Source organism: Nicotiana sylvestris, chromosome 8 (assembly GCF_000393655.2).
Source record: "Nicotiana sylvestris chromosome 8, ASM39365v2, whole genome shotgun sequence".
Classification (NCBI taxonomy): domain Eukaryota; kingdom Viridiplantae; phylum Streptophyta; class Magnoliopsida; order Solanales; family Solanaceae; genus Nicotiana; species Nicotiana sylvestris.
Genome location: NC_091064.1, coordinates 148,996,563 through 149,023,882, shown reverse-complemented (window position 1 = coordinate 149,023,882; position 27,320 = coordinate 148,996,563). Strand labels below are relative to the sequence as shown.

At 41.7% G+C, this 27,320-nt stretch overlaps 1 long non-coding RNA gene across 2 annotated transcripts; it reads left to right on the top strand.

Annotated features, from left to right (window-relative positions):
• Positions 1-431: 431 nt before the first annotated feature.
• Positions 432-14,034, top strand: LOC138876512 (uncharacterized). 2 transcript variants are annotated; one of them, XR_011401820.1, is made up of 4 exons: positions 432-890; positions 3,356-4,847; positions 5,815-5,880; positions 13,762-14,034. It is a non-coding gene; the product is annotated as an uncharacterized lncRNA (long non-coding RNA). The 2 variants fall into 2 exon arrangements; XR_011401821.1 differs by lacking the exon at positions 13,762-14,034 and adding an exon at positions 6,402-8,431.
• The last annotated feature ends 13,286 nt before the right edge of the window (positions 14,035-27,320 follow it).

Sequence of the window (27,320 nt, the reverse complement as noted above, 5' to 3'; positions counted from 1 at the left end):
ACATGTGAGTTTTGACCCTCCCCAAGATTTTTCATATTTTAACATGTAAATATTTAATTTAGGCCTAATATCGCTATCTCAACTAATTTTGACTCTTTTAATTTATTTTATTACAAGAAAATAAAAATTATAAAAAATAATTTCATTAATATTTTGTAGTCATTTTAAATCTTGAAAAATACCAAAAATAGTTTTGTTTTAACAGTCAGTCTTATTTTAATAGTTATTTTACTTAAGTTGGATTAATTAATAAATGAGATCATATTTTTAGTCTTGTTAGCAGGGAAAGAATAAAATTTGGGCTCAAACAACCAATTTTTAAGCGTAATTTCCGGACCTAGCCCATAATTCCTAGGCCCATATCCCTTGTCCTAAAAAACCCTATAAATACCTAGACCCCTAAGACCTAAGGACCTAAGGGCTATCAGCGAAAATACGGGAAACATAGACCCCTAAGACAATCAAAAAAAGCTGAGCGCCGCTGACTCCCCAAAAGGGATATTCATCTTCTTCTTCAGCAAAAATACACAAAAAATCGAGAAAGCTAACCAAAGACCAAAGGCAGGGCTATTTTGTTTTTTGATTGAAAAAACCTACACAAAAAGGGTTGAGCTCCTTCTTCGACTTGGAGCTGCTGCTGCTTCTTCTTCCTCGACTGAACTCCATCACCACCGAAAATGGCCGGAAACCAGCGACGGAATTTTGTTTCATCAATGGAGTTCGTTTAAAGCTTGTGGAGAGCTCGTTTGGGGTTGTCGACTGAGTTACAAGTTTGTCGTTCCATTTAGTGTAACGTTTCCGTTGAGATCGAGTCTCGTTAAAACCCGTTCGTAGGTCGCTAGCTCTGTTCGTTGGGTCTGTTCAGCTCCGTCGAGGCAGTCGGAATCGAGGTTCTTTTCTCTCTTCTGCCGTTCCTTATGTTCTTGTTAGTATTATTACTTAGTGGATTTGTTTCTGATAAGATTTGGTGCCGAATTGGCTCAAGAATTGCAACGTTTTTGTATGGATGAACCTGTGAAATGCCCTCTAATATTCTGAGGTAAACTTTAGTGTTATTTTTAGTAGAAACACAGTTCCGTTAAACTCTCTATGTGCCCTTGCAGAATAGGACGCTCATATTTAGTTATAATCAATGTGATTTGGTGTAATGAGAGTCTACTTGTTTGAAAATGCTATTATACATTACCATTTCAAAATGCTTTTGTTTACTGCTTCTGTTCGCTTCTGATAGTGTTTTTGTCTATTTTTTTTCTTTTTCCCAAATAGATATCTTCTTGTTCTAACTTATTTTGTTTCATCTACAATTAGTTTCAACAAATCCTTGAAATAGAATAGTAAGAACCAGTTAAGTTGTAAATAATTCATAGTAGTTTGTTAAAAGTTTATAGGGCTAATAATCCCAAATTTCGAAAGAATAATATTCATAAACATTGCAGTTTGCTTTAAGCATGTTCAATATACAATTGTGATTGTGTACATATTCGCGTGACATGATTACAATTCTAAAAACCAATTCAGATTATGCGTTCGCGCAACTTCGATCAAACTTTCTTAATAATAAAATTGTTGTTAATAGGCCGCTAAATTAAATTTAGTTCATATAGTCCGAGGTGTGCGATCCACAATTTAATCATACATGACCCTCGTATTAACTTCATAACCTAGATATAAAAATGACAAATGTTCGTAGTTGCTTTAGGACCGTTTAATATACCATCGTGATTGCGTACATGTTCGCGTGACGAGATTAGGATTTTAAAAACAAAACCGGAGTATGCGTTCGTGCAACTTTGGCCAAACTTTCTTAATAATAATAAAGCGTTACTAATTATGGACACGTTCGCATAACGTGATTTTTGATGCACCAAACAAATGGGTACACGTGCGCGTAACCCCTTTCAAGATAATTTCTTAATTAAAAGAGGCAAATGCACATAGGTTCTAGTTGAGTAATTAAACAATTTTAATAGGCCAAGTATGATCAATGAGACCATTCTAAAACCACGAAACTCAGGAATGCCTAACACCTTCTCCCAAGTTAACAGAATTCCTTACCCAGATTTCTGTGTCCGCAGACCGTAAATAGAGTCAACTTCCTCGATTCGGGATTTTAACCGGTGACTTGGGACACTATAAATTATCCCAAGTGGCGACTTTGATTTTTAAATAAATAATCCCATATCGATTGTCACTTAAATTTGTAAAAACTCCCTTATACCCTCTCGGGGGTAGTGAAAAGGAGGTGTGACAGCTCTGACGACTCTACTGGGGACAAGAACCCAGAATCTTTGGTTCAGGGTTCGAGAATTCGAGCTTGTTAAAATGATTTTTACTTGGTTTTATTTATTGTTGATATTACCGTATTCTGTGAACCTTTTGTGCTAAATGCTATCTGTTTACCACTTTGATATTATTTGAATTGTATATAACTTTCCTCTTACGCCACCCCTCTAAGTCTTCTGAAAATGGTGCACACGTTTGCATGGCCCGCTTTTTTTGTAGAAGTTATACCAAGTAGAACGAGGCTGGGCTAGCACAAGGCCGGGTAGACTTTAGTACTCCCGGTACGTTATCCCCTCTTCGGCTCGAGTCGTCCGCTCTGAGTAAGCCAGGTCAAGAACACAACCCCAGGTTTAAACTAGAACAACATAACCTCATGACCGAGTCCCTAGTAGGAACGTTTGTTTGCATCACGTGCATTTGACCTTGGGGACTCAACACAGGGGTTGGGTCCGTCTAGGATAGGTGTACCTAAAATAACAGACCAGCTTGATGCATCGTATGTGCTACATATTGCATTTCTTCAAGGGTAAAAGGGTCATTTGGCGGACCAATGAGGTTTGAGGGTAAATGAGAAAGAAAAGAGGTTGAAGTATAAAAATGAGGCAAGTAGGGCCCAGTTATAATTTTCTTTGACACATTTTCAAGGAAAAACCAAAAAAATGAAAAAAAAATCAAAAAGATTTTGCACTTTCCCATTAATTTTTTTTTCAAAAAAAGGGGAAAAGAAAATCCAAAAAGAGTTTACTTTCATCATTTTTTTCAAAAATAAAAAGTCAATTTTTTTCCTCTAAATTAGTTGTTTTTATAATTCTCGATCGTATCCAATCTGCCCGAACTACGCATACTTGATTCTCATCTTTCGGGGCGTGATACAAAGGCAACCGACATAGGGTCCAATCTTCCTAGTGAGTTTAGGTTCTTGGCTTCGCGAGATCTTAGCCAAATCTTGCATTTTTAGCTACTTTTAGCCACATAGGTTAATTTTAGAAAAATAGTCACAACCATGTCTTGCATGTGTCTAGTAGGAAATGTTATTTTCTCACATAGTGTTGATTCCAGTTTTCTTATACAGGTGTGGATTTACTTACCAGAGTTTGAGCATGACAGACTGTGACGACCCGGCCAGTCGTCTCATGAGTTACCGCTAAGTTTTCTCCATTTCTGCTCTTTATGCTTTGTTATTCGTGTTATGTGGTATCGGGTTGGTCGGATTGAATCCGGAATGATTTTGGTAAGGTTTGAGACATTTAGTCTCTTTTGAGGAAGCTTGAGTTGGAAAAGTCAACCGGACATTAACTTCTGTGTTAGAGGGCTCAGATGTGAGTTCCGGTGGTTCGGTTAGTTTCGGGAGGTGATTTGGGACTTAGGAGTGCGATCGGAACGGGTTTTAGAGGTCCGAAGTAGATTTAGGCTTGAATTGGCGAAGTTGATATATTGGCGATTTCTAGTTGGTAGGCGAGATTTTAATATAGGGGTCAGAATGGAATTTCGAGAGTTGCAGTAGTTCCATTGTGTCATTTGGGATGTGTGTGCAAAATTTCAGGTCATTCGGACGTAGTTTGGTTGGGTTTTTGATCAAAAGTGAAATTCGGAAGATTTTAGAAAGTTTGGCTTGAATCTGATGTGTTTTGGGTGATTTGATGTTGTTTGAGGTGTTTTGATGATTGAAACAAGTTCAAATAAGGTATTAGGATTTGTTTGTACTTTTGGTTGAGGTCCCAAGGGCCTCGGGGTGATTTCGGATGGTTGACGGGAAGTTTGGATTGTTGTTGCAGCTGCTGAATTGCTGCCTTTGGTATTTTCGCACCTGCGGATTGGGGACCGCAGGTGCGGGAGATCTATCGCAGAAGCGAAAAAGGTTCAGGTGAGTAGCGACCGCAGAAGCGGTAAGGTGACCGCATCTGCGATGTCGCAGATGCAGAAGTGTGGTCGCAGATGCGTTTTAGGTTGGATAAGTGATTTCCGCAGAAGCGGAGGATTTAACCACAAATACGGTACCGCAGAAGAGGGTATTGTGATGCAGATGCGAAAAAGTCTAGGCAGAACATATAAGTTATTCTATTTTGCGAATTTGAGCTATTTCACCATTTTTGACCTCGGCTTGAGAGCATTTTGGGCGATTTGATAGAGGGATTTCAAGAGAACTTTATTGAGGTAAGGAATTTGGACCTAAAGCTTGTTCCTATGCTATTATTTCATGGATTAGAGCTAGAAATTATGGAAATCAAAGGTTAAAATTGGGGAAACTAGGGCTTGGAAACTTAGGCCTTTAATTGTGGATTTGAAGGACTATTTGGGGTCGGATTTGAGAACTTTTGATATGTATGAACTCGTGGGGAGATAAGGAATCTATTGAGGTAAAAATTATTGAATTCCGAGATGTGGGCCTGGGGGTCGGGTTTTGGTAATTTCAGGAATTGTGTTGTATTTTGATTATTTTCACTTGGGATTCGTTCCCTTAGCATATTTTGACGCCCTCGTTCTGATTTTGGATAGATTTGACGCGAGTGGAGGCCGATTTGAGGGGCAAAGGTGTCGCGAGTTAGAGATTTGACCGGTTCAAGGTGAGTAATGATTGTAAATGATGTTCTGAGGGTTTGAAACCCACAATTGCACATCGTAGTGCTATATTGAGGTGAGGCACACGCTTGATGATGAGCGTGGGGTCATGCACTATTGGGAAGTGTGACTTGGTCCGTCCCGACTGATGATTTTACCGCGTATTTGACTGAAATCTATTTGTCTCATCATTATTTGGGCTGAATGCCATATTTGGGCCTTGTGCCAACTATTTGAACCCTTCGGGGATTTTTATTGATATTTACTCACTGTTTTAACTTCACACTTGAACTCAATCATGTTATTTTCCACTATTTTTATACTCAGCCATGTTTACTCTGTTTTAAGACTTAAATGATATTTTTAAACGATGTTTGGGCTGGGAAACACTGTTTTACTATTGCCCGAGGGGCATTTGAGGATTTTTGACTGACTAAGGCTGAGGGCCTATGTTGTGAGGAAACACTGATACTGATATGAGGCGGAGGGCCTAAGATCTGTATGCCACGAGGTGGCTTGATTGATATGAGGCCGAGGGCCTAGTTTGATGCCACGAGATGGCTTGTTATTATGATTGGGCCGTAAGGGGCCCCTCTAGGAGTCTGTATACCCACAGTGAGCGCGGGTACCCATTGTGATGTGAGATTGAATGGCCAAGGGGCTGGTACTGTTCTGAAATGTTGCCCGAGGGGCGGGTTATTGATACTGTGCCCGAGGGGCGAACCTTTATGTGATTGTTTTTCTTAATTGACTGTCAATTACCTGCTTAATCATTGAAAAGGCTTTTTATGAAACTACATTTGAGATAAAGAATTTTACCTATCTTTCACTGATTTACTGATTTTATTTGGTTTTACTGCTTCATTATAGAATACTTTGTGCCTTACGTGATTTCTTGCATTCAGTCTTTATTTACATTTGTTACTCACTGAGTTGGAGTACTCACTTTACTCCCTGCACTCCTGTGTACAGATTCAGGCGTTGCTGATCTTGCCAGTGCGAGTTGAGAGCTCCCGGCGGATATTTGGAGTGCACGAGGTAGCTGCTTGACGTACGCAGACCCGTGTTTCTCCCTCTTTATCATTTCTATCTCATATCAGACTTTTGTACTAGTTGTAGACCTTTCAGACTTGTATTAGGTTTTATAGATGCTCATGACTAGTGACACCCCGGTTAGGGTTGTGTTGGGTTGTTCTTCCGCATATTTATGATATTATCTGCTACTTTGGATTATCTATTCATGTTTAGACTGTTTCTAAATGCTAAATTGTTAATAATTGGAAAAATGGAAAGTGTCGGCTGGCCTTGTCTTCACGAGAGGCGCCATCACGACCGGGTCTGGGTTTAGGGTCGTGACAAGTTGGTATCACAGCCTAGGTTACATAGGTCTCACGAGTCATGAGCAGGTTTAGTAGAGTCTCACGGATCGGTATGGAGACGTCTGTACTTATCCTCGAGAGGATGCAGAACCTTTAGGAAAAACTTCATATTCTTGAAATTCTTGTCGTGCGAACTTGTTGATCCGAGTACTAAACATTTTTTGTTATACTCTCTCACAGATGGTGAGGACAATGCTACTGGTCGGGTGGACGACCCCTAGTACCACCAATAGTGACTACCAGAGGCCGAGGACGCGGTCGTGGTGATGGTAGAGGCAGAGTAGCGAGGGCAGCACATGTAGATCCACCAGCTACCCTAGTTCAGGACCAGGTCCCAGCCATGGATGCTCCATCAACACCAGCTCAGGCAGCAGCTGTGCCCATTGTGATTCCGGGTCTTCAGGAGGCCTTGGCTTAGATCTTATTAGTATGCACTGGCCTAGCTCAGGCGGTTTCAGCTACTACAGCTGCAACTACTTCTTAGGTTGGGGGAGGCAATTAGACTCTCACCGCTCGCACACCTGAGCAGGTTGTACAGGGACTTCAGACGCCGGGGGCACATCCAGCCCATCCGGTTGCAGTTGCTCAAGACTATGTAGTTTCTGCCATGCCAGAGGATGAGCAGCGTAGGTTGGAGAGATTTGGTAGGCTTCAGCCTCTAACCTTCAATGGTGCAGAGGGCGAGGATGCCCAGGGCTTTTTGGACAAGTGTCAGAGGATGCTTCATACAGCAAGTATTCTGGAGACCAGTAGGGTCGCTTTCACTACTTATCAGTTTTCTGGAGCTGCCTTTACTTGGTGGGAGGATTTTGAGTGGTGTAGGCCTGTTGGTACATCACCCCTTACTTGGCAGCAATTCTTCGTTCTCTTTCTAGAGAAGTATGTGCCACAGTCTCGCAGAAAGGAGCTGCGTAGGCAGTTTGAGTGGTTGCGTCAGGGAGAGATGACCGTGTCGCAGTATGAGTTGAGGTTCTCCGAGTTAGCTCATCATGCCATTTGGTTGGTTCTAACAAATAGAGCGAGGATTAGGAGGTTTGTTGATGGTCTTACCTATCAGCTCCGTATTCTCATGACCAAGGAGAGGGTGACTGGTGCTACTTTCAAGGAGGTTGTGGCTATTGCCCGTGAGATTTGAGTCTGTTCGTCGCCAGGAGCACGAGGAGAGGGAGGCCAAGAGGCCTCGAGGATCTGGTAGTTACAGTGGTACTCCTTCGAGGGGTCAGTTTCAGCATGGCAGAGGCCGTCCATTCAGGCATGCTCAGCCAGCTCACCTAGGTTATCGTGGGGCATCATCGGGTCACGGTTCTCATAGTTCTCATCAGGGCCAATCATCACTTAGTGCCCTTCCATCTCAGAGTTCGTCCCGTGCTCCATCAGTCCAGGGCTTTTCTATACGAGTGCATCTGCTAGTTACTCTGGTACGAAGGGTTCCCTTCAGTCCCCTTCTCCAGCATCTGGGAGTTGTTATGAGTGTGGAGAGATGGGTCATGTAGAGGTAGTGTCCTCATTGTTTTGCTAGTTCATCCCATCAGAGGGGTCAGTCATCGGCTTCAGCACCAGTTGCTTCATCACCACCCGCCCAGCCAGTTAGGGGTCGCCCCAGAGGGGGAGGTCGATCAGGGGCGGTCAATCCTGTTTCTATGCACTTCCAGGCAGACCCAATGTTATTGCTTCAGATACTGTCATTACATGTATTGTCTCAGTCTGCCACAGAGATGCCTCTGTATTATTTGATCCCAGTTCTACCTTTTCTTATGTGTCATCATACTTTGCTCGTTATTTGGGTACGCCCCGTGAGTTTCTTGCTTCACCTGTTCATGTATCTACCCTGGTGGGCGATACTGTTGCTATAGACTGTGTGTATCGGTCGTATGTGGTGACTATTGGGGGTCTGGAGACCCGTGTGGATCTTTTGTTATTGTGTATGGTGGATTTCGATGTCATTTTGGGCATGGATTGACTATCTTCGTGTCGTGCTATTCTGGACTGTCGTGCTAAGATAGTCACATTGGCTATACCAGGTGTGCCATGGATCGAGTGGAGAGGTGTGACTGATTATGTTCCCAATAGAGTAATCTCATTCTTGAAAGCCCAACGTATGGTTGGGAAGAGTTGTCTTCATCTAGCCTTTATGAGGGATGTCGGAGCTGAGACTCCAGTATTGATTCTGTTCTAGTTGTAAGGGATTTTACTGATGTGTTTCCTGTAGACCTGCTGGGCATGCCACCGGACAGGGATATTGATTTTGGTATTGACCTGGTGCCGGGCACTTAGCCCATTTCTATTTCGCCATATTGTATGACGCCAGCGGAGTTGAAGGAATTAAAAGATCAGCTTCAGGAACTCCTTGATAAAGGGTTCATTCGGCCTAGTGTGTTACCTTGGGGTGCGCCGGTTCTGTTTGTGAAGAAGAAGGATGGCACTATGAGGATGTGTATTGATTATAGGCAATTGAACAAGGTAATAATTAAGAACAAGTATCCTTTGCCTCGCATTGATGATTTATTCGACCAACTTCAGGGAGCAAAAATGTTCTCCAAGATTGATCTCCGTTCAGGTTATCACCAGTTGAAGATCAAGGACTCGAATATTCTTAAGACGACTTTCAGGAACCGATATGGTCATTATGAATTCTTGGTGATGTCTTTTGGGCTGACCAATGCCCCGGCAGTGTTCATGCATTTGATGAACATCGTGTTCCCGCCTTATCTTGACTCGTTTGTTATAGTCTTCATTGACGATATTCTGGTGTACTCGCGTAGTCAAGAAGAGCACGCAGAGCATTTGAGAGTTGTGTTGCAGAGATTGAGGGAGGTAAAATTTTATGCAAAATTCTCCAAGTGTGAGTTTTAGCTCAGTTCAGCGGCTTTCTTAGGGCACGTGGTGTCCAGCGAGGGTATTCAGGTTGATCCGAAGAAGATAGAGGCAGTTCAGAGTTGGCCTAGGCTGTCCTCAGCCATAGAGATTCGTAGTTTTCTTGGTTTGGCGGGTTATTATCGCCATTTTGTTCAGGGATTCTCATCTATCGCATCGCCCTTGATCAAGTTGTCTTAGAAGGGTGCTTCATTCGTATGGTCAGACGAGTGTGAGGAGAGCTTTTAGAAGATCAAGATAGCTTTGAACACAGCTCCAGTGTTAGTTTTGCCATCAGCTTTAGGTTCATATACCATGTATTGTGATGCTTTGAGAGTTGGAATTGGTTGTGTATTGATGCAGGAGGGTAGAGTTATTGGTTATGCTTCTCGTCAGTTGAAGCCCCATGAGAAGAACTACACCGTTCATGATTTAGAGTTGGCTGTCATAGTTAATGCACTGAAGATTTGGAGACATTACTTGTATGGTGTGTCTTATGAGGTGTTTACTGGTCATCGTAGCCTCCGACACTTGTTAAACAGAAGGATCTCAATTTGAGGCAGCGGAGGTGGTTGGAGTTGCTTAAGGATTATGATATCACTATATTGTACCATCCCGGAAAGGCCAATGTGGTGGCCCATTACTTGAGCCGAAAGGTGGCGAGTATGGGTGTTTGGCATATATTCCAGTTGGGGAGAGACCTCTTGCAGTTGATGTTCAGGCTTTGGCTAATCTGTTTATGAGATTAGATATTTCGGAACCCAGTCAGGTATTGGCTTGTGTGGTTTCTCGGTCTTCCTTATATGATCGCATCAGAGAGTGCTAGTATGATGATTCGCATTTGCTTGTCCTTAAGGACAGAGTTCAGTATGATGATACTAGAGATGTGACCATTGATGATGATGGGGTGTTGAGGATGCATGGCCGGATTTGTGTGCCCAATGTGGATGGGTTTCGGGAGTTAATTCTGGAGGAGGCCCATAGCTCGCGGTATTCCATTCATCCGGGTGCTGTGAAGATGTATCAGGATTTGAGGCAGCACTATTGGTAGAGAAGAATGAAGAAAGACATTGTAGGATTTGTGGCTCGGTGTCTCAATTGTCAACAGGTGAAATATGAGCATCAAAGACCGGGTGGCTTGCTTCAGCAGATGGATATTCCAGAGTGGAAGTGGGAGAGGATCACTATGGGCTTTGTAGTTGGGCTTCCACGAACTTTGAGGAGGTTCGGTGCTATTTTGGTGATTGTGGATCGGCTGACCAAGTCCGCGAACTTCATTCTTGTGTGTACTACATATTTTTCAGAGCGGTTGACAGAGATCTATATCCGGGAGATTGTTCGTTTGCATGGTGTCCCAGTTTCCATCATTTCAGATAGGGGCACTTAGTTTACATCGTAGTTTTGGAGGTCTGTGCAGCGAGAGTTGGGTACTCAGGTTGAGTTGAGCACATCGTTTCATCCTCAGACGGACGGGTAGTTCGAGCGTACCATTCAGATATTGGAGGACATGTTGCGTGTTTGTGTCATTGATTTCGGAGGGTCATGGAATCAGTTTCTTCCGCTCGCAGAGTTTGCTTATAATAACAGCTACTAGTCGAGTATTCAGATGGCTCCATATGAGGCTTTGTATGGGAGGTGGTGTAGATCCCCAGTTGGTTGGTTCGAGCCCGGCGAGGCTAGGCTATTGGGGACAAACTTGGTGCAGGATGCCTTAGAAAAGGTGAAGGTAATTCAGGAGAGGCTTCGTACATCGCAGTCGAGCCAAAAGAGTTATGCTGACAGGAAGGTTAGGGATGTGTCCTACATGGTTGGTGAGAAGGTTCTGTTGAAGGTTTCGCCCATGAAGGGTGTTATGAGATCGGGAAGAGAGGGAAATTGAGTCCGCGGTTAATTGGTCCTTTTGAGGTGCTTCGGAGGATTGGGGAGGTGGCTTATGAGCTTGCTTTGCCACCCAGCTTGTTGAGTGTGCATCCGGTATTTCATGTTTCTATACTCCGGAAGTATATTGGGGATCCGTCTCATGTTTTGGATTTCAGCACGGTTCAGTTGGATGATGATTTGACTTATGATGTGGAGCCAGTAGCTATTTTGGGTCGTCAGGTTCGAAAGTTGAGGTGAAAGGATATAGCTTCAGTGAAAGTGCAGTGGAGAGGTCGGCCCATGGAGGAGGCTGTCTGGGAGATCGAGCGGGACATGCGGAACAGATATCCTCACCTGTTTGAGGCTTCAGGTATATTTCTTGATTCGTTAGCGGACGAACGTTTGTTTAAGTTGGGGAGGATGTGACGACCCGGCGAGTCGTCTCATGAGTTACCGCTTTGTTTTCCCTATTTCTACTTCCTTATGCTTTGATATCCGTGTTATGTGGTATCAAGTTGGTCGGATTGAATCCAGAATGATTTTGGTAAGGTTTGAGACACTTAGTCTCTTTTGAGGAAGCTTGAGTTGGAAAAGTCAATCGAACATTGACTTATGTATTAGAGGGCTCGGATGTGAGTTTCGGTGGTTTGGTTAGCTTCGGAAGGTGATTTGGGACTTAGTAGTGCAATCGGAATAAGTTTTGGAGGTCCGGAGTAGATTTAGGCTTGAATTGGCGAAGTTAATATTTTGGCGATTTCCGGTTGGTAGATGAGATTTTGATATAGGGGTCAGAATGGAATTCTGAGAGTTGCAGTAGTTCCATTGCATCAGTTGGGATGTATGTGCAAAATTTCAGGTCATTCGGACGTGGTTTGGTTGGGTTTTTGATCAAAGCGAAATTCGGAAGATTTTTAGAAAGTTTGGCTTGAATCCGATGTGTTTTGGGTGATTTGATGTTGTTTGAGGTGTTTTGATGATTGGAGCAAGTTCGAATAAGGTATTAGGATATGTTTGTACTTTTGGTTGAGGTCCCGGGGGCCTCGGGGCGATTTCGGATGGTTGACGGGAAGTTTGGATTGTTGTTGCAGCTACTGAATTGCTGCTTCTGGTATTTTCGCACCTGCGGATTGGGGACATCCACCGCAGAAGCGAAAAAGGGTCAGTGAGCAGAGACCGCAAAAACGGTAAGGTGGCCGCATCTGTGATGTCGCAGATGCGAAAGTGTGGTCGCAGATACGATTTAGGCTGGATAAGTGATTTCCGCAGAAGTGGATGATTTAACCGCAAATGCAGTACCGCAGAAGCGGGTATTGTGCCGCAGATGCGAAAAGGTCTGGGCAGAACATATAAGTTATTTTATTTCGCGAATTTGAGCTATTTCACCATTTTCGACCTCAGCTTGAGAGCTTTTTGGGCGATTTGAGAAAGGGATTTCAAGAGAACCTCATTAAGGTAAGGAATTTGGACCTAAAACTCGTTCCTATGCTATTATTTTATGGATTAAAGCTAGAAATTATGTAAATCAAAGGTTAAAATTGGGGAAACTAGGGCTTGGAAACTTAAGTCTTTAATTGTGGATTTGAAGGACCATTTGGGGTCGGATTTGAGAACTTTTGATATTTATGAACTCGCGGGGAGATAAGGAATCTATTGAGGTAAAAATTATTGAATTCTGAGATGTGGGCTCGGGGGTTGGGTTTTCGTAATTTTGGAATTTGTGTTGTATTTTGATTATTCGCTTGGGCTTTGTTCCCTTAGCATATTTTGACGTCCTCATTCTGATTTTGGATATATTCGATGCGAGTGGAGGCCGATTCGAGGGACAAAGGCGTCGCGAGTTAAAGATTTGACCGGTTCGAGGTGAGTAATGATTGTAAATGATGTTCTGAGGGTTTGAAACCCCGAATTGCACATCGTAGTACTATATTGAGGTGAGTCACATGCTTGATGATGAGCGTGGGGTCGTGCACTATTGGGGATTGTGACTTGGTCCGTCCCGACTGATGATTTTACTGCGTATTTGACTGAAATCTATTTGTCATCATCATTATTTGTGCTGAATGCCATATTTGGGCCTTGTGCCAACTATTTGAACCCTTCGGGGATTTTTATTGATATTTCCTCACTGTTTTAACTTGATACTTGAACTCAATCATGTTATTTTTCACTGTTTTTATACTCAGCCATGTTTACTCTGTTTTAAGGCTTAAATGATATTTTTAAACGATGTTTGGGCTGAGAAACACTGTTTTACTATTGCACGAGGGGCTTGTGAGGATTTTTGACTGAGTAAGGCCGATGACCTATGTTGTGAGGAAACACTGATACTGATATGAGGCCGAGGGCCTAAGACATGTACGCCACGAGGTGGCTTGATTGATATGAGGCCGAGGGCCTAGTTTGATGCCACGAGATGGTTTGTTATTGCGCTTGGGCTGTAAGGGGCCCCTCTAGGAGTCTGTACACCCCCAGTGAGCGCGAGTACCCATTGTGATGTGAGATTGAATGCCCAAAGGCTGGTACTGTTTTAAAATGTTGCCCGAGGGGCGGGTTGTTGATACTGTGCCCGAGGGGCGAACCTTTATGTGGTTATTTTTCTTAATTGACTATCAATTACCTGCTTAATCATTGAAAAAACTTTTCATGAAACTACATTTGAGATAAAGAACTTTACCTATCTTTCACTGATTTACTGATTTTATTTGGTTTTACTGCTTCATTATATAATGCTTTGTGCCTTACATGATTTCTTGCTTTTAGTCTTTATTTACATTTGTTACTCACTGAGTTGGAGTACTCACTTTACTCCCTGCACCCCTATGTGCAGATTCAGGCATTGCTGATCTTGCCAGTGCGAGTTGAGAGCTCCCGACACGAGGTAGCTGCTTGACGTCCGCAGACCCGTGTTTCTCCCTCTTTATCATTTCTATCTCATATCAGACTTTTGTACTAGTTGTAGACCTTTCAGACTTGTATTAGGTTTTATAGATGCTCATTACTAGTGACACCTCGGTTAGGGCTGTTTTGGGTTGTTCTTCTGCGTATTTATGATATTATCTGCTGCTTTCGATTATCTATTCATGTTTTGACTATTTTTAAATGCTAAATTGTTAATAATTGGAAAAATTGTAAGTGTCGACTCGCCTTGTCATTATGAGAGGCGCCATCACGACCGGGTCCGGGTTAGGGTCGTGACACAAATACCCCGGGACCATCTAGTCAGGATCGCTTATTCAGGAGTTGCTTAAGAAGATTTTCATTTTTATTTTTTATGTTTTGAGTTTGTTTTTCTTTTCATGTCGTCTTATACCTTCTAGTTTTATACAGTAATGTCGAGTCTTTTGTTATTGTACTTTCTATTTTGTATTTGAAAAAGTGTGTTATAACTCAAAAATCCAAAAAAAAAAGAAAGAGATTTTGCGCTTTTATATTTCCGTTAGAAATTTTCTTTAGAATACTAATTCTAGAAATGAAAAAAAAAATTGAGGTGGTTTTTCCTTTAGAAAATTAATATCTAGAACTCAAAATAAAAATTGATTTTATACTTCCTTTAGTATATTAAGACTAAATTAAAAAAAAGAGAATTTTCTTTTAGTACCTCTTTAAAAGTTTTCTTTAAGTTATTAATTCCAAAAATCCAAAAAGAATTTTCTCTTAAGGTTCTCCATTGGGGAATATATATAAAAAACAAAAAAAATATTTTCTTTTTATTTTAACTAGAACTTTAGAGTACATAGAAAAAAACATACTTCATCTTATGTTATCTTCGAAATATTTCTTCATGGATATCAAATGAAAATTCAGAATATTTTCTTTGGTTTATTCTTTAGATTTTCTTCCTAAAAAAATAATCAAAAAAAATATATGTTTTCTCTTCTAGGGTTTTTTTCCTTAATAATTTTCCATAGAGTATTTGTTTCAAAAAGAAAAAAAACAAAAAATATATGCTCGTTAAGCTTGAGTTTAGAACAGTTTATATAACATTAAGTATAGGAAATTCAAAAAAAGGTTTTGCTTCTTCTATTTCTCTTTTTCTCATCAGAATAGTCATTAAGGTAATTAAAAAAAGAAAAGAAAAAGAAAATGAGAGCATTAGTTTGTTTCTTTTATTCCCGATCTTCCCGAACTACGCAAAGATCTGATTCATGCGGCATCATAATATGTAGGCAATCCCCATAGGGTTCGATCATAACCTTGAAATGAAAAAAAAAGAGAAAAGAAAAAGAGAGAAAGAAAAACAAGAAAAGCTGTAGGAAAGAAATAATGGCAAAATAAGAGAGGAAAATGAGAGAATGAAAGGATAAAAACAAGAGTCAAGCAAGGAAAAGCAGAAATGAAAAAAAAAAGAGAGAAAGGGATTGCAGAATAGAAACTAGTGAAAGCCGGGATGACGCAAGCAGCCGTTCAAATGCATAATAGAAATGATTAACTGCTTAGGTGCATTGCATTCCCCCAACGTGAGATTGCCTATCTGTTAAGCTCTAATCACTAACGAGTTTTCTTGTTGTCATCAAGTACATGCAGGTGGTTAGTTTGTTTGGCATTCTGGCAACTCACCCGTACAACACCAGGTCCAAAGACAAGTTGATCATGACTAACCAAGAACTGGATGCAAGTGTTATTGATCCGTCAAGAGAGGGGGAAGAGTCTGATGTTAATCTGAAAGAGGAGTTATACAAATTGAAACACCAGCTGGCTTAATCCCAAGAACCTCCCACTGTTGATTCATCTCTAGACTTCCCCATTTACCACCACTACCAAGGCACTACTTCCCAAACTCCACAAGAACCACCACCCAAACCAATCCTATATCCCCCTCCACCAGCCACCCCTATTTTCGTGGCACCCCCACCCGCTACCCTCCATCGATCCTCTAGTGAGCCCTTATTCCAAACCCAAGATAACCAATACTATCCCCCTGAGCCTAATTTCAAGGCCCCAGAGCACTACTCCTATACTCCTCGTTTCGACCTCCCTATTGAGACTAAGAAACTACCTAAAAACCCAGAACATGAGGAGATGTTCAGGAAGGTTAGAAGCCTGGAACAGTGATTCAGAAATATGTAGGGATTGGGAGGCCAGGTGAGCGTGGACTACAAGGATTTGTGTCTATTTCTCAATGTTCAGCTGCATGTGGGATTCAAGATGCCTAAATTTGATCTATATGATGGGCACAGATACCCGATGGCCCATTTGAGGGGATTTTGTAGTAAAATAATAGGAGCAGGTGGGAAAGATGAGCTATTGATGACATACTTTAGCCAGAGTCTGAGTGGCTCGGCATTGGAGTGGTACAAGCGTCAGGATCATAGCAGATGGTATACCTAGGATGATTTGGCCCAAGCATTCGCTCGTCATTTCCAATACAACATCGAGATTGTTCCGGATCGTTTGTCTTTGACTAAGATTGAGAAGAAGCCTAGTGAAAGTTTTATAGAATATGGTTTTCGCTGGAGAGAACAAGCGGCGAGAGTTAACCCCCCGATGGAGGAGAGCGAAATGGTGGAGTACTTTCTGCAGGCTCTGGAGCCTACCTATTTCGGCCATCTGATATCGTCCATAGGCAAGTCTTTCAATGAGGTAGTAAAGATGGGTGGCATGGTGGAAGAAGGGCTTAAATCAAGCAAAAGTATGAGCTACTCGGCTATCAAGGAGACTACCCAGGCTATTCAGAATGGTACTGGAGGAGTGATCGGAAAGAAGAAGAAAGAATATGAGGCAACAGTTGATTCAGGATCATGGTTTGTACCCAGGGGCCCGTCACACCAATATACCTAGCCTCGACCCCATCACCGAACCTACACCCAAACCCCATATAATCCACCCCAATACTACTTCCCATCACTGGACCCTCATATTTCTGTCCACTACGCCCAGACATATACCTAGCCTCATTCCTACTGCCAATGGCGTGCCCCAGCCCCACAAAACACCTACCCAGCTCCACAAAATGCTTATCCACTCCCACGAGCCTATCAAAACCCTACCGGCCTAGGTTTCCGACCCAATCCAGCATTCAAAAATGAGAGGTCACAGCAGAAGAAAACTTTTACCTCGTTGCGGGAGTCTTATACCAATCTATTCCATAGATTGAGGCCAATTGAGTCGAAATTGCCCAACCCTCCTCCAAAGAATCTTGACTACTCCTTGAGATGTGAATATTGTTTTGGTACTCTAGGGCATGATATGGAGAAGTGCTAGCACTTGAAAAATGCCATCCAGGAGCTCATTGACACAAACCGGATTGAAGTCCAGACTCTAGAGGCACCCAACATCAACCATAACTCATTGCCAACCCATGAGGAAACAAACATGATTGAGATAGTACACAAGGGAGGGGAGCCCAAGAAGCTTTCACAGATCATCATGATGATTCGGTCCAGTGAGGTCAAGCCAGTTAAAGAACCAACAGTTGAAGGATCGGTGAACAAGTTGGGCAGGACAAACAGTGAACCATTCGTGGTAGTCAAGAAAGGATCCCCAAGTGATGTTGCGGCAAAGCAAGAAAAGTCAAAAGTTTTTTGCCAGGAGTGGAAAAAAAGCCTATCATAATTGTAGAGGGTGCCCGTACGGATCCTATTATCATCAAGCTTGTAACCCAGTTGCCTGTAATTAGCACCAAAGCTATCCCATGGAACTATGAACGAGTGATAGTGACCTATAAGGGAAAAGAAGTGAAAGAAGAAGTCAATGAGGCCCAGGGATTAACTCGTTCGGGGAGATGCTTTGCCCTGAAAGATTTAAGGAAAGCTAAAACATCCAAAGATAATCCAGTCCTAGTAAAAAAGGCAGTGACTGAAGAAGAGGCGGATGAGTTTCTGCGAAAAATGAAGGTACAAGATTATTCCATTGTGGAGCAGTTGAGGAAGATGCCTGCTCAGATTTCCTTGTTGTCATTGTTAATCCACTCAGATGAGAACCATCGGGCCCTGATGAAAATTCTGAATGAGTCTCATGTCCCCGACAAAATTTCAATGAACCATTTGGAAAAGATCGCCAACAAAATATTTGAGGTGAACAAGGTCACCTTCTCTGATGACGAGTTTCCTGTGGAAGGTACTGAACACAACAGAGCTCTCTATCTTACGGTAAAATGTGAAGATTCTGTGGTCACCAGGGTATTAGTTGACAATGGTTCCAGTGCAAACATCTGCCCTCTCTCTACTCTGAACAAGTTGAAAGTTGATGATGAGAGGATTCACAAAAACAGCATATGCGTTCGAGGTTTTGATGGTAGAGGAAAAGACTCGGTTGGTGATATAGTGCTTGAGTTGACAATAGGATCGGTGGAATTCATCATGGAGTTCCAGGTATTGTACATGGCCATCTCCTACAATTTGCTGTTAGGTCGCCCTTGGATTCATGCCACTAAATCAGTCTCGTCCACTCTGCACCAGATGGTCAAGTTCGAATGGGATAGACTGGAGATCGTCGTGCATGGCGAAGATAATTTGTATGCTCACAATGATGCCTTTGTCCCGTTCATTAAGGTTGAAGATGACAAAGGGCCCTGGGTTTATCAGGTTTTTGAAACAGTGCCGATCGAGAAAGTTCCAGAAGGGAAATGTGTTCCAACTCCAAAGATGACCTCCGCATCAGTCATGGTGGCCTTTGAAATGCTAAAAAATGGCTTTGTGCCCGGTAAAGGTTTGGGTGCATCTCTGCAGAGTATCATACAACCAGTGTCCCTCCATGAAAATTTGTGTACGTTCGGTCTTGGATTCAAACCTACAGCGGCAGATGTGAAAAGCTCTAAAAGGTTGAAACAGAAGGCGTGGGCACTTCCAAAGTCCATCCCGCGTCTCTCCAGGTCTTTTGTCAAGCCCGGTGCCAGGAAACGCCCAGTGACGACCTCCAAGTTCTGTGGTTGACATTGATGAAGATTTAATTGAAAGGTTCCAAAGGTTGTTTGATGATGTGAACGTGGTAGAAGTTGGAGAAGGTTCTAGCAAAGCGGACGTGCAGTTCGTCGGGCCGAATGTAAAGCTTAACAATTGGAAGGCTACTCCTATCCCTACCCGGAAGGAGTCTTGGTAGTTTGTTTTGTTTTCCTTTCTATCTGGGTCATTCCAGGGTTGTGACCCAGATTTTTTATTTTTTTCGCTTGTTGATGTACAAACCCAGTTATCCTTTAATTTCAAAGAAATGCAATTTCCCTTTTCCATTATTCACGATAGCTCTTATTTTGTTTTTCTTTTCTTCTTTGTACAATTCTTTTTATCCTGGTTTCAATGACATGACATGCATGAGGAGTCTTCGGCCTAGTCTTAAAAGTCAATCTAATTCTGAAATAATAATCCAAGAAATAGAGAGTGATGATAAATCGGAATATGATGAGGATGGGGCCTTTGAAGAGATTAGTAAGGAACTAAGTCATTTTGAAGAAAAACCCAAGCCTAATTTGAATGAAACGGAACCAATCTATCTAGGGGATCCAGATAATGTCAGAGAAACTAAGATAAGTGTTCATCTTGAACCGCAAATCAGGGAAGAAATAATTAAAGCATTGTTCGAATAAAAGAATATTTTTGCATGGTCATATGATGACATGCCAGGCTTGAGTACTGATTTGGTGGTACACAAATTGCCAATTGATCCAGATTCCCTAGTTGTAGCAAATGCAACATTCCCTTCTCAAATGCGAGTTCACAATTGCGAACATCTGATCGCAAATGCGATGATAGCAGGTCCTGAAGGGGTACGCAATTGCGAATCCTGGTCGCAATTGCGACATCTACAACCTGCTAAATCATAACTTAGCCGAAAACTTCTCATTTTTCAAACTCTCTCAATCCTAAAACACCTTTGGGCGATTTTTCAAAGGTAACTACTCTTCCAAATCGATTGTAAGTCATTTCTAACTCGTTTTCTATAATCTATAACATCTTTTCACATGATTTCAACTTAAAATCAAGGGTTTTCATGGGGGAAATTGGGTGTTTTGGGTAGAACTTAGGATTTTTAATTTTTGGGGAATTGGACCTCGATTTGAGGTCCGATTTCAAAATAAATTATATATTTGGGTTCGTGGGTGAATGGGTAATCGGGTTTTGGTTCAAACCTCAGGTTTTGACCATGTGGGTCCGAGGTCGATTTTTGACTTTTTGGGGAAATCATTGGAAAACTTATTTTTATGTATTAGAATTGATTCATTTAGCATTTATTGATATAGTTAAGTAACTTGTGGCTAGATACAAGCGAATTAGTGGTAGAAACAAGAGGTAAAGCGGTAGTTGAGGCTTGAATTGTGTTCGTGGCATCGAGGTAAGTGTTTGGTCTAACCTTAGCTTGAGAGATTAGGAGTTGTGTCTTATTTGCTATGTGTTAATTGCAGAGTACGACGTATAGGCATGGTGACGAGTATCTATACGTCAGTGTCAAGCATGCCCATAAGTCTCGTATAGTAATTGTTGTGACTCCGTGTGATTTATTCATGCTTAATATGTTAATTATCATTGTTGGTTCCCTTGTCGGGATGTATTTGTCTATAATATTATCTCCCTTGCCGGGATGTTATTGTTTATGATATTGTCTCCCTTGTCGGGATATTATTATTTATGATATTGTCTCCCTTGCTGGAATGTTGTTCTTATACTCTTGTTCCCTTGCCAGAATTCTTTTATGACTGATGTTGAATTGTATATAGGATTGGGTGGAACACCGCCACAGTAATATATGAAATGGGATCAGGTGGCACGCCGTCATAGTAATATATGAAACGGGATCGGGTGGCACACCGCCACGATAATATATGAAATGGGATCGGGTGGCACGCCGCCACGATAATATATAAAATGGGATCAGGTGGCACGCCGCCACGGTAATATATAAAATGGGATCGGGTGGCACGCCGCCACGATAATATATGAAATGGGATCGGGTGGCACGCCGCCAGGGTATTATATGATTTGGGATCGGGTTGTACGTCTGCAACCTAAAGAAATGAAAGTGAATATTGTGTTTGTTTTCTTATTCTTGTTGGCAATTGAATTTTGATTTCTTTACATTCCTTTTTTGGTATTTTGTTGTTATCTGATACTCCCCGCAGCATGTTTTCCCCCTCCCATCTTTAACTGTAAATATCTGCTTTTATTTTTCTGTTATATTTGATTTAACTGCATAGGTTTATTTGGTAGTCTGGTCCTAGCCTCGTCACTACTTCACTGAGGTTAGGCTAGGCACTTACCAGCACATGGGGTCGGTTGTGCTTATACTACGCTCTGCACTGTGTGCAGATCCCGGTTCTGCAACTTTTAAACCGCAGTAAGGTTGCTGCCTTCAGTCCATTCAGGCGACCTAATGTAGTCCTGCAGGCGTCCACAGGCCCTGGCGTCTCCTTCTATCCTTCCATTCTATTTCTTATATGTATTTTAGAGACAGCGTTGTATTTATCTTTCGAATCCTTATTTGTAATACTCCTAGACAGTATGTGAGATTGTGACACCAGTTCTGGGTAATTTTGTTGTGGATTTGTATTGGAAATTTTTATTAAATTGCTACGTTTCGTTCTTTCGCTTATTTATTTCCACTGCTTATATAATGTTAAATCACAACTGTTAAAGGATTTAAAATGGGAAAAAGGTAAAGTATTTGGAATGATTGGCTTGCCTAGCTTTCACTAGTAGGCGCCATCACGACTCTCGAGGGTGGAAAATCCGGGTCATGACAAGTTGGTGTCAGAGCTCTAGGTTACTTAGGTCTCAAAATTTACGGACAAGCTTAGAGTCTGAGGGATCGGTACAGAGACGCCTGTATTTATCCCATAGAGGCTACAGAGTTAGAAAAAAGTACACATCTATTCTTTCCTATCGTACAGTTTGGTTTCTCAATGCTAATTGAATTTCTCCTCTGTTCTTTCGCAGATGGCGAGAACACGCGCTTTCTCATCCACTGATCAGCAGCTCGAGCCCCCAACAGCAGCTCCCACGAGGGGCAGAGGCTGAAGCTGAGGCTGTGCTAGAGGCCGAGGCAGGGTTCGTGAGTGAATGGGTAATCGGGTTTTTGTTCAAACCTCGGGTTTTGACCATGTGGACCCGGGATTAATTTTTGACTTTTTGGGGAAATCATTGGAAAACTTATTTTCATGCGTTAGAATTGATTCATTTAGCATTTATTGATATAGTTAAGTAACTTGTGGCTAAATACAAGCGAACATGTGGTAGAAACAAGAGGTAAAGCGGTAGTTGAGGCTTGAATTGTGTTCGTGGCATCGAGGTAACTGTTTGGTCTAACCTTAGCTTGAGGGATTAGGAGTTGTGTCTTATTTGCTATGTGTTAATTGCGGATTACGACGTATAGGCATGGTGACGAGTATCTATACGTCAGTGTCAAGCATGCCCATGAGTCTCGTATAGTAATTGTTGTGACTCCGTGTGATTTATTCATGCTTAATATGTTGATTATCATTGTTGGTTCCCTTGCCGGGATGTATTTGTCTATGATATTATCTCCCTTGCCAGGATGTTATTGTTTATGATATTATCTCCCTTGTCGGGATATTATTGTTTATGATATTGTCTCCCTTGCTGGTATGTTGTTGTTATACTCTTGTTCCCTTGCCAAAATTCTTTTATGACCGATGTTGAATAGTATATGGGATCGGGTGGCACGCCGCCACGGTAATATATGAAATGAGATCAGGTGGCACGCCTTCATGATAATATATTAAATGGGAACGGGTGGCATGCCGCCATAGTAATATATGAAATGGGATTGGGTGGCACGTTGCCATGGTAATATATGAAATGGAATCTGGTGGCACACCGCTACGGTAATATATAAAATGGGATCGGGTGGCACGCTGCCACGATATTATATGATATGGGACCGGGTTGCACGCTTGCAACAAGAAAGAAATAAAAGCGAATACTGTGTTTGTTTTTCTTATTCTTGTTGGCAATTGAATTTTGGTTTCTTTACATTCCTCTTTTGGTATTCTGTTGTTATCTGATACTCCCCGCAACTTGCTTTCCCCTCTCCTCTTTATCTGTAAATATCTACTTTTATTTTTCTGCTGTATATGATTTAACTGCACAAGTTTATTTGGTAGTTTGGTCCTAGCCTCGTCACTACTTCGCTGAGGTTAGGCTAGACACTTACCATCACATGTGGTCGGTTGTACTGATACTACACTCTGCACTGTGTGCAGATCCCGGTGTTGTAGCTTTTGGACCACAGTGAGGTTGCTGCCTTCAGTCCATTCAGGCGACCCGAGGTAGTCCTGCAGGCGTCCACAGGCCTTGGCGTTTCCTTCTATCCTTCCATTTTGTTTCTTTTATGTATTTCAGAGACATCGTTGTATTTGTCTTTTGGACCCTTACTTGTAGTACTCCTAGACAGTCTGTGAGATTGTGACACCAGTTCTGGGTAATTTTGTTGTGGATTTGTATTGGAAAATTTTATTAAATTGCTACGTTTCGTTCTTCCTCTTATTTATTTCCACTGCTTATATAATGTTAAATCACAACTATTAAAGGATTTAAAATGGGAAAAGGTAAAGTATTCAGAATGATTGGCTTTCCTAGCTTTCACTAGTAGGTACCATCACGACTCCCGATGGTGGAAAATCTGGGTCGTGACAAAAAGGCTAGACATCATTTCTTGATTTTTAAAAGAGAAGCTTGCCTTTTCCTGAATAATTGTTCCTTGATGAATTCTTGATTTGACTATTTGAATGTATTTATCTATTGTGGAACAGGCTGAATGCCTCGGTAGATTAAATAGATGCATCTATGGTTCGCACTATTCGACCCTCTAGTAGTGCACAATTTAAATATTATTGGATCGGGCCGTACGACCTCGGCATGATTTGCGCATGCTCATATTTGCTTGACTTGCAAGTTGTAAATAATGATATTGCCTCCTTGGCTTGACATAAATGTATAAATTATGAAAACGAATTTGAAAAATGAATTGGGAAATTCCCTATTAATGAAAGAAAAGTTTACTTGCTTCATGCTATTGAGTTACAACCATTTTTTTAAATAAAATTATCGATTTATTATATTATTGGTATGTCATTATTGGACCACTAGCAAGTGTCGAAGTCGACCTCTCGTCTCTACTTCATCAAGATTAGGCGGGATACTTACTGGGTACACCTTGTTTTCGTACACTTGTTGTGCATTTTTGTTGCACAGGCTCATGTATGTCTAGTGGCCTAGTTCGGCACAGCGGCATGGTCGATGCAAAGACTTAGGTGAGCTGCACTCCTCGAGACAACCCGCAGCCAACAGAGTCTTCTTGAGAGTACTGTATTGTATTTTCTTTTTTGTCCAATTGTATTTCGGACAGTAATCGTGTTGTATTTTATTTTAAATCCTAGAAATTGCTCATGCACTTGTGACACCGGATTCTGGGATGATTATGGGATTATTCAATATTAAGTTTGTTTAAGACATCATTTTTGTTTCAGTGAATTTCATTATTTATTGGTTAATGTATAAAAGAAATGATTTCAATAAATATTAAAATGAGAATTTAGTTAACTTCTTGGTGTTGGCTTGCCTGACAGTGGTGTTCGGTGCCATCACGACCCTTAGAGGATTTTGGGTCATAATAACATGGTATCAGAGCACTAGGTTCCCTTAGGTCTCAAGAGTCATGAGCGAGTCTAGTAGAATCTTGCAGATCGGTATGGAGACGTCTAATAACCGTTCATGAGCATCATAGCAACCTGCGCATAGCCTCAAAGCTCTCATAAGTACAGCTACTGAGCTAAGATAACAGAATATCCTTCCGCAAGGCGACGACAATAGCCCAAACAACTACGCATGGAGCAACATCCCGTACCACATTTGCAATACCATTACAATTCTTCAATTCTCAATTTATAATAAGCGCTTTGCGTCACATAAGATTGAGTAGGAAGGAAACAAGGGCATAAGCCTCAAAGGAATCAAATCGCACGACGAGGAATCAAGAAGAGAAGAACTCCGAACAGCCTTGTAGCCTCACGAAGATAAGTACAGACAATATTAATGTGTTGGTAAGGTGCTTGCCTATGTGTTAGGGCAGCGAATGACTTGAAAGGAGGTCTACTCAGTGCATGATTCAGAGATTCAGTATTCCATTTCTGGTGGAGAAAAAGCAATTGGCCGATGAATGTCCAGATTTGGATTGATGGAGTAGTGAGATTTAGTGTTTTCAAGTGTGGTGGAATTTTTATCTGCGGCGTGGTATCATCGCCCTCGATTGGTGTGTTAAGTTCGCCAGTGCTATGATCTTCTACGATTCGCCTTTGGGGTAGGATATTGTGAAATAGTATTGGAGAAGCGACTGTCAGAGATCGCGGTGTGTGGTGGTTCAGGATTGAATCGGTGTTTCTAATATTGACAACTCAAGAAATATGATCTTCGAAAAAGTTTAAAGTTAGTGATGATCTGCTGGTTCAAATGTTACAGAGATAGAGATTGAATTAAGGCAACAACTGACAACAAAGAATGAGGAAGGACATGTAGGAAGTGTCAGGCAGTGGTTAAATTTCTAGAAGGCCAGGTGAAAGAAGTGGAGGTCGAATAATTGCTTAAAGAGGAGGGTTTGACCAAAGTGGGAGAGTGACAGAGCAACACGTGGATTCAATGGCAGAATAACTATACCCTCGAGGAAAGTTTGGAGTAATTTGGGAATTTTAGTGGACGGTCATTGGGTCTACGGGCTTAATTTGAATTACTAGCTATTGTACGGTAGGATATTTGGATGCAACAAAAATGAGTTGCTTGATATGAGGAAGGATGCCACATAACTTTGAATTGGAAGATATTGTCGCACATTTGGTTGATGTCCATAAGAAGTGAACGGACTAGTACAGTTGGTGAATGAGCATGGGCTCAGGATTGGTTATTGATGTCGTAGTGATTGTACCCTATGCGGCGACATTGGAAGATGTCGATGTGTAATTTCCACAGGTGGGTTACCTCCTGTGAGCAGGTCAGCGGTCGTGTGGTTGGCGAAGCTTCTACGAAGGATTTCGAGGAATTTGGCAGGTTAGTTATGTAAGGTCATGTCAACAATGAAGAAAGAATCTTGGTGGGTTCCAGAGTTGTGTAATAGTAGCTTCAATCTAAGTGGGAGAGTCCCACCGCCTACGATTGGGTTGCATGGTTATCTACTTATGAGGTTTCTGGCTATCGGGATCATGACAAGTTATTTTATCTAAGGGAAGAGAACATAAGTAGTAATTTTGAGCAAAGGAAATGTTAAAGGTGTGCTACAGTTGGCCTTATTGACTCATGTTCAAACTTGGGGAAGGCTCAGGATTTCTGCTTTGTATAGATGCGGGTTTCAAGGAAAGTGATTCGGCCGGGTGCTTTGTCGAAAGGGTGTTCATGCGCTAGAAGATTCTTGGAGTTGATTATATTCAGGACCAAGTCAAAGTGGGTGGCTCTCAATGACGGTCCTAGTGAATTCAAAGTTTAAAATGCGGTGCCTAAGGATTTCAAGCCCGCGGTATGGTTAAGAATCGAGCTTTGGTGGCAGATTGTGATAAGAGGCTCAGAATGTTCTATGATATTTTTGGCTTGCAGGGTAGCATTTATAGGTATGAGAGAAAATGACTTTGGGTTCGTAGAGAAAATAATCGAATGGGTGTACTAGTTGAGAATGCGAATATGCGCACAAGGGAGGTATGAAATGGTTCGTGGGATTTGAAACAGCATGGTCTCGTGTTACAAGGTCACTCAGGATGAGAGCGGATGGAGTGTGCTATGTGTTGAATGGAGTTATTATTATTTCTAAGGCAATCAAGGATAAATTGGAAGAAGTTAGATTGGTTAGCCATAGTTGAATTGGCATATTAGTGGTAGTTATCAGTTCCTCCAGCAGGATTAGATTATGCATGTGATTGTGGCAGTACGTGCGAGGCTTGACAACCGCCATAATTGGTTTTATTTGGGAGTATTCAAGTATTATGGCCTGTTATGTGTAGGCGGATCCCGAAAGGGGTATGGTGGTTTATACCGCTACTTGAAGATTTGCATGTCCTACAGTTACGAGGATTCACTTGCGTGTTGCTATGGTTATCCTGAAATTAGTAAGTGGAAGTTTCTATATGATGAAGTATTAACCTATTAGTGGTTTAGAAGTTATGATAAAAATCTTGCACTATCGCAAATCGGCGTGTTAGGTGCAGTGAGTGGTATGGGATTCGAAAGTGAGAATCAAGGTTGTGGTTTGGTGTTGACAAGGATGTCATGAGCTTGGATGAGCAGGAAAGGAGCTTGGGAGTTTAAAATAAGTTGGTACTGTCTTCAGCGTCACATAAGATTGGTGTTTTGTGAAAGAGGCTCTGCATCCTGGTTATGGATTCTTGATTTGCTCTACAACATTAGTGGTGTGGATGTGCAAACTTGTTATCTGGTATGGAAGGTCGCGGGAGCGTATCTCACG